The sequence below is a fragment of the Bos javanicus genome, chromosome 5 (genome assembly GCF_032452875.1).
Source record: "Bos javanicus breed banteng chromosome 5, ARS-OSU_banteng_1.0, whole genome shotgun sequence".
Lineage (NCBI taxonomy): Eukaryota > Metazoa > Chordata > Mammalia > Artiodactyla > Bovidae > Bos > Bos javanicus.
This window is the reverse complement of record NC_083872.1, coordinates 88,648,747-88,668,390: the sequence shown is the minus strand read 5'-3', so window position 1 is coordinate 88,668,390 and position 19,644 is coordinate 88,648,747.

The window sequence follows — 19,644 nt, the reverse complement described above, 5'->3', positions numbered from 1 at the left end:
ATTTCCTGTGGAACATTTTCATCTATTTCCACTGTAAAGAGAGTTCATGTAAAACTCTAGCAAGAAGCAGGCCACTCATACTGTGCTATATAGGAAGTTGTTTTTCTGTCAGGGCTGAGTGAATCTTCAGTTCAAAGACTGCCCCTATACGCCAGACATAAGTTAGAATAAAAAAGGATCCTCTTCTACGTTAATTTCCATTACATTTTGTCCTGGCTTTACTCCCATCTTTCTTGCTTTCCCACAGCAACTTCTTTTCTCCAGTCCCCTTAAATTTGCACATTCCCAAAGGTTCTTACCCCTATTCTTGTTCTTCCCAAAGACCACATCTCTATTCAAAATTTCAGCTATAGACTCCATGCAGATGACTCCAAAATCTAATGACTCTAAAGTCTAATGTCCATTGTGAGTTCTGGTTGCATTTCAAATTCTTCATATTACAGGCCAGACACCTGTACCTCATCTCCCAAAGGCCTCATTTTATCAGGGACATCACAGCCTTCTTCAGTTTCTCCATTTCTAGTCAGACACTAAATCTTGAGCTTGACCCTATAGCCCAGTGTCCTTTCAGATTAGCTAATACTATTGCTAGATTGATTATATATTTGCTGTTACCCTTTACAAAATGGATACCACAGAATGTGATCACACATGTCCTGGTCAAAATGTACTCTGGACACGTAATATTTCCAGCTTTGGTTCCTATTCCCTCCACCCCAATCAAGCTATTCTACATAATTCTCCAACAAGCCTCTATTAGCCTATTCCCAAACCCTACTTTCTATTCACCAAATGAGTTACTTGTTCCTACAAAAACTCCTGCCAAAATATCTCCCATAAATACCATGTGTGAGTATAGATTATACTGGAGTCCTCGCTTCATTTCCATTACTGCTAAGTCGCTTCAGTCGTGTCTGACTCTGTGCGACCCCATAGACAGCAGCCCACCAGGCTCCCCCGTTCCTGGGATTCTCCAGGCAAGAACACTGGAGTGGGTTGCCATTTCCTTCTCCAATGCATGAAAGTGAAAAGTGAAAGTGAAGTCGCTCAGTCGTGTCCGACTCCTGGCGACCCATGGACTGCAGCCCACCAGGCTCCTCCGTCCATGGGATTTTCCAGGCAAGAGTACTGGAGTGGGGTGCCATTGCCTTCTCTGTCATTTCCATTTCCCAAAGCCAAATACCAGGAGACCTTCAGTCCTCATCGTGACTCCTACTTTCCATGTGCCTGGTAGTGGGGAATCTTAGTCAAGAAAATATATGTTCAGCACTGACATGTTAAAAGACTTAGAAGTTGCCAACCCCTTCCTTATAAGATGGACTTCCCTGGTGGCTCAGACGGTAAAGAATCTGCCTATAATGCGGGTGACCTGGGTTCCATCCTTGGGTCAGGAAGATGCCCTGGAGAAGGAAATGGCTATCCACTCCAGTATTCTTGCCTGGAGAATTCCATGGACAGAGAAGCCTGGGGGGCTATAGCCCATGGGGTCTCAGTCAGACACGACTGAGCCACTAACACTTTCACTTTCCTTATAAGACAAACTGGCCAAACAAAATCAATGCCTTTTCTTAGGCCTCTCAAGAGAACTGAGATAGGACAAACATCCAGAATCGGAAGAGATACACACCTGATAGTGGTTTGCCTGGAGCAAAAGCTGCTGGATGCCATAAATGAACAATTAACTACTAATTTCGAAAGCTGTTGGAGGTTGTGTGAACCAGTGTGAGGGAGTAGTCATGGAGATTGTAGTCATGATGGGTGGAAGGGTGTAGGGCACACTTTCCCTGTGGAAATCACAGACCGGGTCTGAGGATTCAGGAAGAATCCCCATGTGGCCCTGATAGCCATTGTGAAGGGAGAAGGGAACTTTGCTCCACTCCAACTTTTCTGTCTCACCTAAGGTGGGTAAACTCTCCCTTAGTCAACAGGGGAGATAACATCAAGGAAACATAGTGAATGCTGCAGGCAGAAAGAAAGTAAAAGCAGGAGAAAGAAAGCTATATACCTTGTAGGAGAGACAAACACTTGTGAAAGCCAAGAGACAGCCAATATTCCCAAGAGCCAACTAAAAGATCACGACTTTGAAGATTTTAGAATGTTCTCTGTCTTTCATAGCCTATGCCACACACCAACATATTGCTAGCATCATAACAGTGGATTACACCTTTAAAAGGTACAAGACACACATGTTCTCTGAGGACCAATAAAAAAGGAAGTCCCCAAACTAAAAACAAGGACATTGGATAAATTTGAGGTCTCTGGTACTTCTTGCTACAAGAAACAGCCCAACTCCTAGCAAGATTAACGTGAATCTTCGCACTAAAAACCTGTATGTATCAGCACCTATTACTCAATAACATATCTAGCTTTACAAGGCATACCAAAAGATGAGAAAAAGCAGAATCTGAAGAGACAAAGCAATCATCAGATACAGACTCAGATGTGACACAGATGTTAGTATTATCAGACAGGCAATTTAAATAGCTATGATTAATATGAAAGGCTGCAATGGGCAATGTACACAACATGAACGACTAGATAATATCAGTAGAAAAATGGAAACGATAAGGGAATCAGAAAGAAATGCTAGCAATCAGACATAGTAACAGAAATGAAGAATGTCTTTGAGAGTGGGGGAGTATGCTTGAAACAGCTCAGGAAAGAATGGGTGAACTCTCTAATGTTAGCCAATTTAATTTTTCTCTATACACCTGAATTACATGTTTATTTTATTATGTTTTACGATTTTCCAGCTTTATTGAGATTTCCTTGACGTTCAGTCACTCAGTTGTGTCCCACTCTTTGCAACCCCGTGGACTGCAGCACACTAGGCTTCCCTGTCCACCGTCTCCCAGAGCTTGCTCAAACTCATGTCCATTGAGTCAATGATGCCATCCAACCATCTCATCCTCTGTTATCCCCTTCTCCTGCCTCAATCTTTTCCAGCATCAGGGTATTTTTCAATGAGTCGGCCCTTCACATCAGGTGACCAAATTATTGGAGCTTCAGTTACAGCATCAGTCCTTCCAGTGAATATTCAGGACTGATTTCCTTTAGGATGGACTGGTTTGCTGTCCTTGAAGTCCAAGGGATTCTCAAGAGTCTTCCCCAACACCACAGTTCAAAAGCATCAATTTTTCAGTGCTCAGCCTTCTTTATGCTCCAGCTCTCACATCTGAACATGACTACCAGAAAAACCATAGCTTTGACCTGTGCTATACTTGACATATAACATAGTGTATGTTTAAGGTACTCAACATGATGATTTGAAATACATATATATTGTATGATTACCACAATAATGTTAGTCAACACATCCATTACCTCATACATTACCATCCCATGTGTGTATGTGTGTGTGTGTGTGTGGTAAGAACATTTAAGACTTACTCTTTTAGTAACTTTCAAGTTTCAGTACAATACAATTTCAATACAATACAGTATTGCTAACTACAGTCAGCATGTTATATATTAGTTCCCAGAAATTTACATATCTTATAACTGAAAGTTTGGACCCTTTGACCAACATCATCTATTTGCCTTACTCCCTAGCCCCTGGCAACCATCAATACAATATTAATCCTTTTTTGTTGGTTTTATTTTATTTAAGACTCCACATGTAAGTGAAATCATGTGATATTTGTCTTTTTCTCTTGAGTGTATTTCACTTAGCATAATGCCCTTAAGTTTCACTCATGTGGCTGCAAATGGCAGGATTTCTTCCTACTTATGGCTGAATAATATTCCACTGTAAATATCTATGTAGGACTTTCCCAGTGGCTCAGCGGTAAAGAACCTGCCTGCATTGTAAGAGACACAGTAGGAGCCATGGGTTTGATTCCTGGGTCAGGAAGATCCCTTGGAGAAGGAATTACAACCCACTCCAGTATTCTTGCCTGGAAAATCCCATGGACAGCCCATAGGGTAGAAAAAGAATCAGACACAACTTAGTGACACAAACACACACACATATATATTCAACATTTTCTTCATTCATCATTGACAGACAGGTTGTTGACATGAGTTATGAATTTGTCAAGTTAACATTTATAAAGTGGATCACATAGATATGCGTGTGCATGCTCAGTCCTGTCCAACTTTTTGCAACCCCATGGACTGTCCTTCAGCAGGTTCTTCTGTCTATGGGATTTTCCAAGCAAGAATGGTGGAGTGGGTTGTCACTTCCTCCTCCAGGGGATCTTCCCAACACAGTAATCAAACCTGCATCTCCAGTGTCTCCTGCATTGCAGGTGGATTCTTTATCACTGAGCCACCAGGGAAGCCCATCACATAAGATATGGAATCAACCAATATGGTAACACAAGATACTGCTGAACTCCACACAGACACAACAGATGTACGGCAATTTTCTTTAAAAGAAATTCAGAAACTAGCTGAGTGATTCCTAAACATCAGACAAGTGGGAAAATACACATGCTGAAACTGGTAGGAGAGGCTGATACAAAGACTGAGACACACTCTCCCTATAAACTCCACCTCCATCACAGTACTGAACGACCAAGAGGAAACTCCCAAATACCAGCTTCTTCCTGAAGAGTGAAAGGTTTGGACTTCACATTTAGCACCCCCTCTTTTAAGAGTCCCATCCAAGAAATGGGCTCCCAAAACACCCAACTCAGAGAGCCAATCAGGCTTGCATACCTCAGACCCAAAGACTGTAGCAAACAGGGAAGAAATTGTTAATGGGCAAGTGAGCACTTGCCAACTCTATTCCCTCAGGACTCAGTGCAGAGGAAGCTGGCAAAACAGCCTTCTCACAGTTTCTCCCTGGAAGCAGCTGAACTACTTTCTTTACCAGCTGCTGCTTTAGAGTCCAATCTTGGTAAGATATATGTTTCTAGGAATTTATCCACATCTAGGCTATTCTATTGATTGGACTCTGACTTTTCTTAGCAGCCTCTTACAGTCCTTTATATTTTTGTGGTATCAGTTGTAATGCCTCCTCTTTCATTTATAATTTTATTTGAGTACTCTCTTTTTTTCCTGGTTAGTCAAAAGTTTTCCAGTTTTGCTTATTTTTGAAAAAATCAACTCTTAGTTTCACTGATATTTTTCCTGCTGTCTTTCTAGTCTCTGTTTCATTTATTTCTGTTTTAATCTTTATTATTTCCTTCTTTCTGTTAACTTAGGACTTAGTTTGTTCTTTTTCTAATTCTTTGACATTAGGTTGTTTGAGATATTTCTCTTAATATATATGTTTATCGCTATAAAATTACCTCTTAGAGCTGCTTTTGCTATGTTCCATAAGTTTCAGTAAGTTGTGTTTCCATTTTCATTTGTCTTGACATATTTTTTATGTCCAGGGGTGTGTTAATTTCCACATATGTGTGACTTTTCCCATTTTCCTCCTGCTATTAACTTCTAGTTTTATACCACTGTGGACAGAAAAAATTATTGACATGATTTCAACATTCTTAAATTTGTTAAGGTTTGCTTTGTGACCCAACATATGATCTCTGCTAGAGAATGTTCCATGTGTGCTTGAGAAGAATGTGCATTTTGGTGGTCTTGGGTGGAATATTCTATATTTTGTTAGGTCCATTTAGTCTACAGTATTATTCAGGTCTGCTCTTTCCTTATTGATTTTCTGTCTGGTTAATCTCTCTGGGGTGATTATGACATATGAATAAATTAAATGACTGACAGCATTATCACAAGGGATAGGAAGGCTGACTTGAGAATATACTCATAAAGTGGAGCAGTATAGTATTATTTGAAGGTGGACTTAGATTATTTTAAAATATATATTATAACTCCTAGGGTAACAACTGAAAATGTGCTTTTGAAATACTGAGATCAAGAGGAAATAAAATAGAATCAATCAAAATTCTCAAACTCATGAAAATCAGAAAAAGATGGGTGGGATAACAATGAACAAATGTAATGAAGAGAGAACAGTTACAAAGATGATATATTTTAATCCAACTATATCAATAATCACTTTAAATATGAGTGGTCCACGCACTAGTTCTGGAGGAGAAAATGGCAACCCACTCCAGTATTCTTGCCTAGGAATCCCATGGACAAAGGGGCCTGGCAGGTTACAGTCCATGGGGTTGCAGAGTTGGCCATGACTGAGCACACATGCGCACATGCTAGTTAAAAGACAGAGACTTTCAGACTGAATTAAAGAAAACTAGACCTAACTTTATGCTGTCTACCACAAACATAGTTTAAATATGTGGTTTTTAGCGGCTAAGCCATGTCCAACACTTGCGACCCCATAGACTATAGCCCTCCAAGCTCCTCTGTCCATGGGATTTCCCAGGCAAGAATACTGGAGTGGGTTGCCATTTCCTTCTCCAGGGTATCTTCCCAACCCAGGAATTGTATCCGGGTCTCCTGCATTGTAGGTGGACTCCTGCACCGTGGGCAGATTCTTTACCAACTGAGCTACAAGGAAGCCCCCACTTAAAATATAATAACTCAGAAAAACTGAAAGTAATGAGATGGAAAAGAAACGCCACACTAACACTAATCAAATGATAATATCATATACTGTACCGCTTGCCCATTGCTATATTATGAACTACTTCAAACTGTATTTGCTTAAAACAGCCACCATTTAATTTCTCACAGTTCTTTGGGTCAGCAGCTAGCGCAGAGAACGGCATGGTTGTGCCTCTGGTCTCTCCTGGGCTCACTCTTGTGGTTGCAACCACCTGTGTGGCTAGAATGACTGAATGATCCAAGCTAGTTTTACTCACATGATGGCTGTTACCTAGGTCTTCCTCTTTTTGTAATCTTTCAGCTTCAAAGAGACTAACCTAGGCTTCTTAACCTGGCAATCCCAGAGCAGCAAGGTGAAATTGAAAGCCACAGCACCTCTCAAGGGCTCCCTTAGAAGTCATCCAATATCACTTCAGTCCCAGTTCTACAGGAGAAAATGAGGCAAGTTGCTGACTACCCAGTCCAGATTAAGAAGTCAGGAGGAGAGAGTCTGTTTCCTAATGGAAGAAGTTTTAATTTTAGCCCACTATCTATGCTGATATGTTCAGGTTTGGGGAATTAAAGAAGCTGGAAAAAGAGATATGTTTAAGGGCTTTTATTATAATTATTGGGTCAGTCAAAAAGTTAGGAAAAACCCAAATGATCATTTTGTCCAATTAAGTCAATTTCTTTGTGCCCTACCTTCCTCATTAGAATAGTATCACCTCATAACATTGTGAAGATTAAATAAGACAGCATATTAGTAGCATCTTTACAGAAGTACCTGGTTCATGTAGGGCCCCTAAACATTGATGGTGATAATGATGATGATGGTGAGTGATGAAATGATTTAGCAATTGTGACTTCTGGATTCTAGATTCAACTTTGTTACTAACTAGCTAGGTGGCATTTTTGAAATCATTTGACCCTCTCAAATTAATTTGACTATGATTTGAGGGGCTTATATAATAGACTACCTCTATGATCCCTTCTCATTCTATAATTGCAAATGTTCAGTTCAGTGCAGTTGTGTCTGACTCTTTGCAATCCCAGAAACTGCAGCACGCCAGGCCTCCCTGTCCATCACCAACTCCCAGAGTCCACCCAAACCCATGTCCATTGAGTTGGTGATGCCATCCAACCATCTCATCCTCTGTTGTCTCCTTCTCCTCCTGCCCTCAATCTTTCCCAGTATGAGGGTCTTTTCCAATGAGTCACCTCTTCGCATGAGGTGGCCAAAGATTGGAGCTTCAGCTGTAACATCAGTCCTTCCAATGAACACCTAGGACTGATCTCATTTAGGATGGACTGGTTGGATCTCCTTGCAGTCCCAGGGACTCTCAAGAGTCTTCTCCAACACCACAGTTCAAAAGCATCAATGCTTCTGCGCTCAGCTTTCTTTATTGTCCAACTTTCACATCCATACATGACTACTGGAAAAACCATAGCCTGACTAGATGGACCTTTGTTGGCAAAGTACTGTTTCTGCTCTCTAATATGCTGTCTAGGTTGGTCATAACTTTCCTTCCAAGGAGTAAGCATCTTTTAATTTCATGGCTGAAATCTCCATCTGCAGTGATTTTGGAGCCCAGGAAAATAAAGTCAGCTACTATTTCCGCTGTTTCCCCATCTATTTGCCTTGAAGTGAAGGGACCGGATACCATGATCTTAGTTTTCTGAATGTTGAGCTTTAAGCCAACTTTTTCACTCTCCTCTTTCACTTTCATCAAGAGGCTCTTTAGTCCTTTTTCACTTTCTGCCATAAGGGTGGTGTCGTCTGCATATCTGAGGTTATTGATATTTCTCCCAGAAATCTTGATTCCAGCTCATGCTTAATCCAGCCATGCGTTTCTCATGATGTACTCTGCATAGAAGTTAAATAAGCAGGGTGACAATATACAGTCTTGATGTACTCCTTTTCCTATTTGGAACCAGTCTGATGTTCCATGTCCAGTTCTAACTGTTGCTTCCTGACCTGCATACAGGTTTCTCAAGAGTCAGGTCAGGTGGTCTGGTATTCCCAACTCTTCCAGAATTTTCCACAGTTTACTGTGATCCACACAGTCAAAGGCTTTGGCATAGTCAAGAAAGCAGAAATAGATGTTTTTCTTGAACTCTCTTGCTTTTTCAAATTGCAAATGTACTGATGTTTAACTGAGAAGAAATGTTTCACATGGGAGAAATAGATGCCAAATACATGGTAGGTATTTAGGGCTCTTGGATGACTGGACACAGAATTGCACTGCAGAAGTCTTTTAAGTTTCTTTTACAAAAACGAACTTGGAAAAAAAATACTCTTCATTAGATTCTGTGGTTCTTTGAAGGAGAGCAACTATCAGTAAAGTAACTTAATCCGTTAGGACTATGTACTTTTCTTCAATTCAACAATGGAACATTTATCCTATGAAAGATATGGCTATAGTCCCTGAAGATAAGAAGATAAATAAGACACCAGTTCACCACCTAGGCTGATTGATAGATATAGGGGAATGAGATGAAAGATGAGTCTGGAGTGGTAAATAAAGAGAACTAAATCATACATGGTCTTGTAAGTTACATTAAGGAATTTCTATTTTTATTTTAAGACTAAGGGTAAAGAGATGTCCTTAAAGATCTTGAAGTAGGAAAAGCTTTTCAGGTGAAGGTAGTCCTGGGCCTTAAAGACTATGGAAATTTATTAGATGTCAAAGGATAACATGAGAGAAATGGGATTAACATGTTTAAAGAATAGAAGAGGCTCACTGTGTATATGACCTAGAGAATCTAGAAGGAAATGGTGAGAAACGAGACCAGAAATCTAGGATCAAATTGGGGGTGACCTTTAAAAGTAAATAGTCAAGCCTTGTGTTGACTTGGAAATGCCCAAAGTTCTTCCCAAGTCAATCTATTGTACTTGTTTGTCTACTTAGCGCTTGTAGTTCTCTTTGTAAAAACTTACAGTGACTCCATGGACTTCCCTGGTGGTCCAGTGGTAAGGAATCCACCTTCCAATGCAGGGGACACAGGTTTTATCTCTAGTCAAGGAAGATTCCACATGCTGAGGGGCAACTAAGCCCATTTGCCACAGCTGCTGAGCCCATGAGCTGCAGATACTAAGCCCATGCATCCTAGAGCCTGTGCTTTGCAACAAGTGAAGCCACCACTATGAGAAGCCCACGCACCACAACTACAGAGTATCCCCACTTCCAGCAACTAGAGAAAGCCTGCACAATGAAGATGCAGCACAGCCAAAAATAAAAAGACTTACAGTGACTCAAAACTGCCCACAGGAACACTTCCCAGTCCAAGTGTGATAGTTCTCTCTATCCTTCCTGCTCTTCTACTCTGGTGCAGAAATCGGCAGAGCCAAAATTAACCTTCTTCTCCTTACTCCACCTGTGCCGATTATTCTCTTAAAGTTCATTCTTCCTTCATAGCCCTGAGTATTTATTTGGGTGATCAGGGCTTCCCTGATGGCTCAGATGGTAAAGAATCTGCCTACAATGCAGGACACTCGGGTTTGATTCCTGGATCAGAAAGATTCCCTGGAGAAGGAAATGGCTACCCACTCCAGTATTCTTGCATGGAAAATTCCATGAACAGAGGAGCCTAGTGGGCTACAGTCCATGGGGTCACAAAGAGTCAGACAGGACTGAGCAACTAACAGTTTTGTTTAAGGTCAGAAGGTCAATCTGTTCTGTGGGCATTGTATGGTATCAGCATGGTAATTTACAGGATGTTGAGATGGGCCAAGCAGATCATCTTGAGAATGAAGGACTTATTGCTGGGAGTATTGTCAGCAGGTGAACCTCAGCTGTCAGCCCTCTTAAGTGCTGCTTCAGCTAAAAAAGAGTTGCTTCACCCAAGGTCACCTCTTCTAAAGGGTAGCCCACATCCAATGACTGGATGGACACAGAGGATAAAATTTCTCCCCCGTCCACCTTTCTCCAACAAGAGACAACACTAATGGGCCATGCTAGCTTCGGAGCTCCCTGTGGGGAAAGCGGAAGTCTTTGTTGAGACTGCATAGCAGTCCATCTTCTCCCTCTGCCCAATCCTTTCAAGATCACTTCGCTGTAAGCCTCCTGGACACTCCTCTCCCTCTCAGAGCCTGCTTCTCAACTGGGACATTGGGAAATACTTTCTGAATGAGCAAATGAATAAATACACAGAAGAATAAATCCTATATCAATTTGGGAGGGGAACTAGATAGAGGGATTTCTGTTACCCGAATTGTTAAATATTTCCTAATTATTTAAAGGGCTAGAGTGAATTCAATGGACAAGAACTTGGGCAAACTCCAGGAGATAATGAGGCACAGGGAGGCCTGGTGTCCTGCAGTCCATGGAGTCCCAAAGAGTCAGACACGACTGAGCGACTGAACTACAACAGCAACACAACAATGTGAAGTCTTACTAACCCCTGTTACAACTCTCCGGTGTCTGGTCTTCTGTTTCTTTCCTACATACTGACCCAAATTGCTTTCTCCAAGTGGAAAAGTTTTCGTTAGGAATGTCATCTTTGATAACCTGCTGCTCTTGTTTGCCTGAATAGGAGTATCAGTTCAGTTCAGTTCAGTTGCTCAGTCGTGTCCGACTCTTCGCGACCCCATGAATCGCAGCACGCCAGGCCTTCCTGTCCATCATCAACTCCTGGAGTTCACTCAGACTCACGTCCATCGAGTCAGTGATGCCATCCAGCCATCTCATCCTCTGTCGTCCCCTTCTCCTCCTGCCCCCAGTCCCTCCCAGCATCAGAGTCTTTTCCAATGAGTCAACTCTTCACATGAGGTGGCCAAAGTACTGGACTTTCAGCTTTAGCATCATTCCTTCCAAAGAAATCCCAGGGCTGATCTCCTTACAGTCCAAGGGACTCTCAAGAGTCTTCTCCAACACCACAGTTCAAAAGCATCAATTCTTTGGCACTCAGCCTTCTTCATAGTCCAACTCTTACATCCATACACGACCACAGGAAAAACCATAACCTTGACTAGATGGACCTTTGTTGGCAAAGTAATGTCTCTGCTTTTTAATATGCTATCTAGGTTGGTCATAACTTTCCTTCCAAGGAGTAAGTGTCTTTTAATTTCATGGCTGCAGTCAGCATCTGCAGTGATTTTGGAGCCCAGGAAAATAAAGTCTGACACTGTTTCCACTGTTTCCCCATCTATTTCCCATGAAGTGATAGGATCGGATGCCATGATCTTCGTTTTCTGAATGTTGAGCTTTAAACCAACTTTTTCACTCTCCTCTTTCACTTTCATCAAGAGGCTTTTTAGTTCCTCTTCACTTTCTGCCATAAGGGTGGTGTCATCTGCGTATCTGAGGTTATTGATATTTCTCCCAGAAATCTTGATTCCAGCTTGTGTTTCTTCCAGTCCAGTGTTTCTCATGATGTACTGTGCATATAAGTTAAATAAGCAGGGTGACAATATACAGCCTTGACGTACTCCTTTTCCTATTTGGAACCAGTCTGTTGTTCCATGTCCAGTTCTAACTGTTGCTTCCTGACCTGCATACAGATTCCTCAAGAGGCAGGTCAGGTGGTCTGGTATTCCCATCTCTTTCAGAATTTTCCACAGTTTATTGTGATCCACACAGTCAAAGGCTTTGGCATAGTCAAGAAAGCAGAAAGAGATGTTTTTCTGGAACTCTCTTGCTTTTTCCATGATTCAGTGGATGTTGGCAATTTGATCTCTGGTTCCTCTGCCTTTTCTAAAACCAGCTTGAACATCAGGAAGTTCATGGTTCACGTATTGCTGAAGCCTGGCTTGGAGAATTTTGAGCATTACTTTACTAGCATGTGAGATGAGTGCAATTGTGCAGTAGTTTGAGCATTCTTTGGCATTGCCTTAAATGTTCTTGGAAATTAAAATGCAAGACATATTCCCTAGATTCTCCTTCCTGTCTCCATCCACCACTCCCTTAGTTTGTTTCTATCTCTTGGACTCTCTGGACTCTGTTAGGAATCTGTGCCCAACAAACAAGGTCATGAGTTCCTGCTGTCTTCTTTTTGGCCATGTGTGAGCATCTGTGCTTGATATGCGACTATAGGAGTATAGCTGATTGGTAATGTTGTGTTAGTTTCCGGTGTACAGTAAAGTGAATCATTTATACATATACGTATGTGTGTGTGTTCAGTCACTCAGTAGTATTCGACTCTTTGCAACCCTGTGGACTGTAGTCCACCAGGCTCCTCTGTCCATGGGATTTTCCAGGCAAGAACACTGGAGGGGGTTGCCATTTCCTCCTCCAGGGGATATTACAGACCCAGGGATCGAATCCGCACCTACTGCATTGCAGACGGATTCTTTACTTTGGAGCCACTGGGAAAGACACACATAAACATATATCCACTCTTTTTAAAATTCTTTTCCCATATAGGTCATTACAGAGTATTGAATAGAGTTCCTTGTGCTATACAGTAGGTCCTTATTAGTGATCTCTTTTATATATAGTACTGTGTATATGTCAATTCCAATCTTCCAATTTATACTTCCCCATACCCCTTGTCCCTGGTAAGTATAAGATTGCTTTCTGTATCTGTGACTCTATTTCTGTTTCATAAATAAGTTTATTTGTACCATTTTTTTTTTTAGATTCCACATACAAGTGATATTATTGATGATATACTTAATTCAGGATTATTTCATGCTGTATTACTAAATTGCTCCCAAAATATAAACACTAAGTAGATTCAATATTAAGTATTTGTATGCTGAGGAAACTCAACATTCAAAAAACTAAGATCGTGGAACCCAGTCCTATCACTTCATGGCAAATAGATGGAAAAACAATGGAAACAGTGACAGACTTTATTTTCTTGGGCTCCAAAACACTGCAGATGGTGACTGCAGCCATGAATTTAAACGATGCTTGCTCCTTGGAAGGAAAGTTGTGACCAACCTAGACAGCATATTAAAAAGCAGAGACATTACTTTGACAACAAAGGTCCATCTAGTCAAGGCTATGGTTTTTCCAGTGGCCATGTATGGATGTGAGAGTTGGACCATAAAGAAAGCTGAGCACCTAAGAATTGATGCTTTTGAACTGTGGTGTTGGAGAAGACTCTTGAGAGTCCCTTGGACTGCAAGGAGATCCAACCAGTCCATCCTAAAGGAAATCAGTCCTGAATATTCATTGGAAGGACTGGTACTGAAACTGAAACTCCAATACTTTGGCCACCTGATGTGAAGAACTGATTCATTGGAAAAGACCCTGATGCTGGGAATGATTGAAGGTGGGAGGAGAAGGGAACAACAGAGGATGAGATGGTTGGATGGCATCACCGATTCAATGGACATGAGTTTGAGCAAGCTCCAGGAGTTGGTGATGGGCAGGGAAGCCTGGTGTGCTGCAGTGCGTGGGGTCTCAAAGAGTCGGACACGACTGAGCGACTGAACTGAACTGATGCTGAGGAAAATGTACATATTTTTAAAATCTCAGTGATAGCTCAGTTGGTAAAGAATCTGCCTGTAGGCGGTCCTAAGATGGCGGAGGAATAGAACAAGGCAACCACTTTCTCCCCCACAAATTCATCAAAAGAACATTTGAACGCTGAGTAAATTCCACAAAACAACTTCTGAATGCCGGCAGAGGACATCAGGCACCCAGAAAAGCAGCCCATTTTCTTCGAAAAGAGGTAGGAACAAATATAAAAGATGAAAAAAGAAACAAAAGAGGTAGAGACAGAGATCTGTCCTGGGAAGGGAGTCTTAAAAAGAGAGAAGTTTCCAAACACCAGGAAACACTCTCATTGGTGAGTCTGTGGTGAACCTTGGAACCACAGAGGGCAACATAACCAGGAGGGAAAATAAATAAATAATTAAAACCCACACATTACGTGCCCAACAGTAACTCCCAGCGGAGAAGCAGCACAGACGCCTGCATCCTCCACTAGCAAGCGGGGGCTGGGCAGGGAGGTGCGGGCTGCATTGCTTAGAATAAGGACCAGGCCTGAATACCCTGAGGGCAATCTGAGGGAATTAACTTGAGATAGGAAACCAGACTGTGGGATAGCTACCCTGCGAAAAGCCCTAATCTAAGACACCGCCGGCGGCTCACAGAACAAAGGACTGAGCAGAGCTAGCCTGCTGCAGACCGGCCCATCCCCCACAGGAGACAGGCAGGCGAGGGCAGCCCCAGCTGGAAGGGGCAATCGCAGCCCCAGAGAGGCATTATCTACTAAACTGCAAGCAGGCTTCGTTGCTAACCAAGACTTCTTGGGATTCTGGACGGTCAACATCCGCCTGAGAAGGTTCGCCGGTTACACACCCAGAAAACTGAGCAGCAGGGATGGGGGAGGCGATAAGTCACAGTGACCATGCTTGCCAAATACCTGATCACCTGAGCTGCTCGGACCTGGGAAGGGCACAAAACACAGGTCCAACCGAGCCTGCACCTCTGAGGACTACCCGAGTACCTGAACCTGAGCGGCTTAGACCTGGGAAGTGCACAGAACCCAGGACCGACCTCAGACAGTTCCCAGCAGAGCAACCTAGAGCCTAAGCAGTGTAGATAGGGAGGGCACACACGCCGTGAGCAGGGGCAAACCCAGTGCAGCTGAAACATTGCGAGCACTCCCCACACACGCCAGTGATATTTGTTTGCAGCGTTCCTCCCTCCCCACAGCAGGACTGAACAAATGAGCCTTAAAAAGTGTCCACCACCGCCCCCTTGTGTCAGGGCAGAAATTAGACACTGAAGAGATCAGCAAACAGAAGAAGCTAAAACAGAGGGAACCGCCTTGGAAGTGACAGGTGCAATAGATTAAAACCCTGTAGTTAGCACCGACCACATAGGAAGGGGCCTATAGATCTTGAGAAGTATAAGCCGATCAAGGAACTATCTGAAAATGAACTGACCCCACACTGTCCACAACAACACCAGAGAAAGTCCTAGATATATTTTTACTATTACCACTTTTTAAATTAAATTTTTTAAAAATTTAAGTTCTCTATTACTCCTTTAATTTTCATTGTTAAAACCTACTATTACTTTGCCAAAAATAAGACCCTATTTTTTAAAGCAAACTTCATATATATATATTTTCTAATTTTTGTGACTTTGTTTTTTTTTTCTTTAAAATTGTATTTTTGAAAATCCAACCTCTACTCTAGATTTTTAATCTTTGCTTTGTGGTATTTGTTATCAATTTTGTACCTTTAAGAACCCCATCTTCAGTACCCATTTTTACTTGGGAGTGAGATTATTGGCTTGACTACTCTCTCCCCCTTTGGACTCTCCTTTTTCTCCACCAGGTCGCCTCTATCTCCTCCCTCCCCTTCTCTTCTCTACCCAACTCTGTGAATCTCTTTGTGTGTTCTGGACTGTGGAGAACACTTAGGGAACTGAGTACTGGCTGGATCTGTGCTCTCCTTTTGATTCCCCCCTTTATCCTCCTGTCCACCTCTGTCTCCTTCCACCCTCTTCTCTTCTCTGTATAACTCCATGGACATCTCTGAGTGGTCCAGACTGTGGAGAGCACATAGGAAGTGATTACTGGCTAGCTTGCTCTCTCCTCTTTTGATTCCCCTTGGTCTCATCCTGGTCACCTCTATCTCCCTCCTGTCTCTTCTCTTCTCCATGTAACTCTGTGAACCTCTCTGGGTGTCCCTCACTGTGGAGAAACTTTTCATCTTTAACCTAGATGTTTTATCAACGGTGCTGTATAGATGGAGAAGTCTTGAGGCTATTGTAAATATAAGACTCAAAACCAGAGGCAGGAGGCTTAAGTCCAAATCCTGAGAACACCAGAGAACTCCTGACTCCAGGGGACATTAATCGATAGGAGTTCATCAAACGCCTCCATACCTACACTGAAATCAAGCACCACCCAATAACCAACAAGTTCCAGAGCAAGACATACCACGCAAATTCTCCAACAACACAGGAACATAGCCCTGAGCTTCAATATACAGGCTGCCCAAAGTCACTCCAAACTCATTGACATCTCATAACTCATTACTGGACCCTTCATTGCACTCCAGAGAGAAGAAATCCAGCTCCACACACCAGAACACCGACACAAGCTTCCCTAATCAGGAAACCTTGACAAGCCACCCATCCAACCTCACCCACAGCAAGGAAACTCCACAATAAAGAGAACTCCTCAAACTGCCAGAATACAGAAAGGCCACCCCAAACACAGCAATATAAACAAGATGAAGAGGCAGAGGAATACCCAGAAGGTAAAGGAACAGGATAAATGTCCACCAAACCAAACAAAAGAGGAAGAGATAGGGAATCTACCTGATAAAGAATACCGAATAATGATAGTGAAAATGATCCAAAATCTTGAAAACAAAATGGAGTTACAGATAAATAGCCTGGAGACAAGGATTGAGAAGATGCAAGAAAGGTTTAACAAGGACCTAGAAGAAATAAAAAAGAGTCAATATATAGTGAATAATGCAATAAATGAGATCAAAAACACGCTGGAGGGAACCAACAGTAGAATAACGGAGGCAGAAGATAGGATAAGTGAGGTAGAAGATAGAATGGTAGAAATAAATGAAACAGAGAGGAAAAAAGAATAATGAATTAAAAGAAATGAGGACAATCTCAGAGACCTCTGGGACAATGTTAAATGCCCCAACATTCGAATCATAGGAGTCCCAGAAGAAGACAAAAAGAAAGACCATGAGAAAATACTTGAGGAGATAATAGTTGAAAACTTCCCTAAAATGGGGAAGGAAATAATCACCCAAGTCCAAGAAACCCAGAGAATCCCAAACAGGATAAACCCAAGGCAAAACACCCCAAGACACATATTAATCAAATTAACAAAGATCAAACACAAAGAACAAATATTAAAAGCAGCAAGGGAAAAACAACAAACAGCACACAAGGGGATTCCCATAAGGATAACAGCTGATCTTTTTTCGATAGGCCAGGAGGGAATGGCAGGACATACTTAAAGTGATGAAAGAAAATAACCTACAGCCCAGATTACTGTACCCAGCAAGGATCTCATTCAAATATGAAAGCGAAATCAAAAGCTTTACAGACAAGCAAAAGCTGAGACAATTCAGCACCACCAAACCAGCTCTCCAACAAATGCTAAAGGATCTTCTCTAGACAGGAAACACAGAAATGGTGTATAAACTCAAAACCAGAACAATAAAGTAAATGACAACAGGATCATACTTATCAATAATTACCTTAAATGTAAATGGGTTGAATGCCCCAACCAAAAGATAAAGACTGACTGAATGGATACAAAAACAAGACCCCTATATATGTTGTCTACAAGAGACCCACCTCGAAACAAGGGACACATACAGACTGAAAGTGAAGGGCTGGAAAAAGATATTTCACGCAAATAGAGACCAAAAGAAAGCAGGAGTAGCAATACTCATATCAGATAAAATAAACTTTAAAACAAAGGCTGTGAAAAGAGACAAAGAAGGACACTACATAATGATCAAAGGATCAATCCAAGAAGAAGATATAACAATTATAAATATATATGCACCCAACACGGGAGCACCGCAATATGTAAGACAAATGCTAGCAAGTATGAAAGGGGAAATTAACAATAACACAATAATAGTGGGAGACTTTAATACCCCACTCACACCTATGGATAGATCAACTAAACAGGAAATTAACAAGGAAACACAAACTTTAAATAATACAATAAATCAGTTAGACCTAATTGATATCTATAGGACACTTCACCGCAAAACAATGAATTTCACTTTTTTCTCAAGCGCACACGGAACCTTCTCCAGGATAGGTCACATCCTGGGCCGTAAATCTAGCCTTGGTAAATTCAAAAAAATTGAAATCATTCCAAGAATCTTTTCTGACCACAATGCATTAAGATTAGATCTCAATTACAGGAGAAAATCTATTAAAAATTCCAACATATGGAGGCTGAACAACACACTGCTGAATAACCAACAAATCACAGAAGAAATCAAAAAAGAAATCAAAATATGCATAGAAATGAAAGAAAATGAAAACACAACAACCTCAAACCTGTGGGACACTGTAAAAGCAGTGGTAAGGGGAAGGTTCACAGTGATACAGGCATACCTCAAGAAACAAGAAAAAAGTCAAATAAATAACCTAACTCTACATCTAAAGCAACTAGAAAAGGAAGAAATGAAGAACCCCAGGGTTAGTAGAAAGAAAGAAATCTTAAAAATTAGGGCAGAAATAAATGCAAAAGAAACAAAAGAGACCATAGCAAAAATCAACAAAGCCAAAAGCTAGTTCTTTGAAAGGATAAATAAAATTGACAAACCATTAGCCAGGCTGATCAAGAAACAAAGGGAGAAAAATCAAATCAATAAAATTATAAATGAAAATGGAGAGATCACAACAGACAACACAGAAATACAAAGGATCATTACTATCAGCAATTATATGCCAATAAAATGGACAACTTGGAAGAAATGGACAAATTCTTAGAAAAGTACAACTTTCCAAAACTGAACCAGGAAGAAGTAGAAAATCTTAACAGACCCATCACAAGCACGGAAATTGAAACTGTAATCAGAAATCTTCCAGCAAACCAAAGTTCAGGTCCAGACGGCTTCACAGCTGAATTCTACCAAAAATTTAGAGAAGAGCTAACACCTATTCTACTCAAAGTCTTCCAGAAAATTTCAGAGGAAGGTAAACTTCCAAACTCATTCTATGAGGCCACCATCACCCTAATCCCAAAACCTGACAAAGATGCCACAAAAAAAAAAAAAAGAAAAGAAAAGAAAACTACAGGCTAATATCACTGATGAACATAGATGCAAAAATCCTTAACAAAATTCTAGCAATCAGAATCCAACAACACATTAAAAAGATCATACATTTTGACCAAGTGGGCTTTATCCCGGGGATGCAAGGATTCTTCAATATCCGCAAATCAATCAGTGTAATACACCACATTAACAAATTGAAAAATAAAAGCCATATGATTATCTCAATAGATGCAGAGAAAGCCTTTGACAAAATTCAACATCCATTTATGATAAAAACTCTCCAGAAAGCAGGAATAGAAGGAACATACTCAACATAATAAAAGCTATATATGACAAACCCACAGCAAACATTATCCTCAATGGTGAAAAATTGAAAGCATTTCCCCTAAAGTCAGGAACAAGACAAGGGTGCCCACTCTTACCACTACTATTCAACATAGTTTTGGAAGTTTTGGCCACAGCAATCAGAGCAGAAAAAGAAATAAAAGGAATCCAAATTGGAAAATAAG